Below are 319 nucleotides of genomic sequence, written 5' to 3' on the forward strand. Positions count from 1 at the left end.
CCGACGCCGCTGGCCGCCGCCGCCGCCTTGCCGCTATCCCTCCGCACGTTTGGGGCCGGTGGCGACCCGCAGGACGGCCGACAACTCGCTCGTTTGGCGGGGCGATGCAAGGTTAGGCGAACTGGGCGGTAACTCGGGTTAGTCGAGGGGACTTCGCGGTGGACAGGGGGGTGCGAATCCGGCCGGGCGGCCCTTCGATGGAGCCTGGTGCAGGGACATTCAATGGGATGAGCCGCGCTCGCCGCGGAACCTTCGAGCGCCGCTACTCAGCAAGTAAACGAGAGGGAGCTGCGCCCGGCCTCGTAAGACGCCTCTTCTC

This window comes from Syngnathus leptorhynchus, unplaced genomic scaffold, assembly GCF_054491065.1.
Source record: "Syngnathus leptorhynchus isolate UIUO unplaced genomic scaffold, UIUO_Slep HiC_scaffold_149, whole genome shotgun sequence".
NCBI lineage: Eukaryota > Metazoa > Chordata > Actinopteri > Syngnathiformes > Syngnathidae > Syngnathus > Syngnathus leptorhynchus.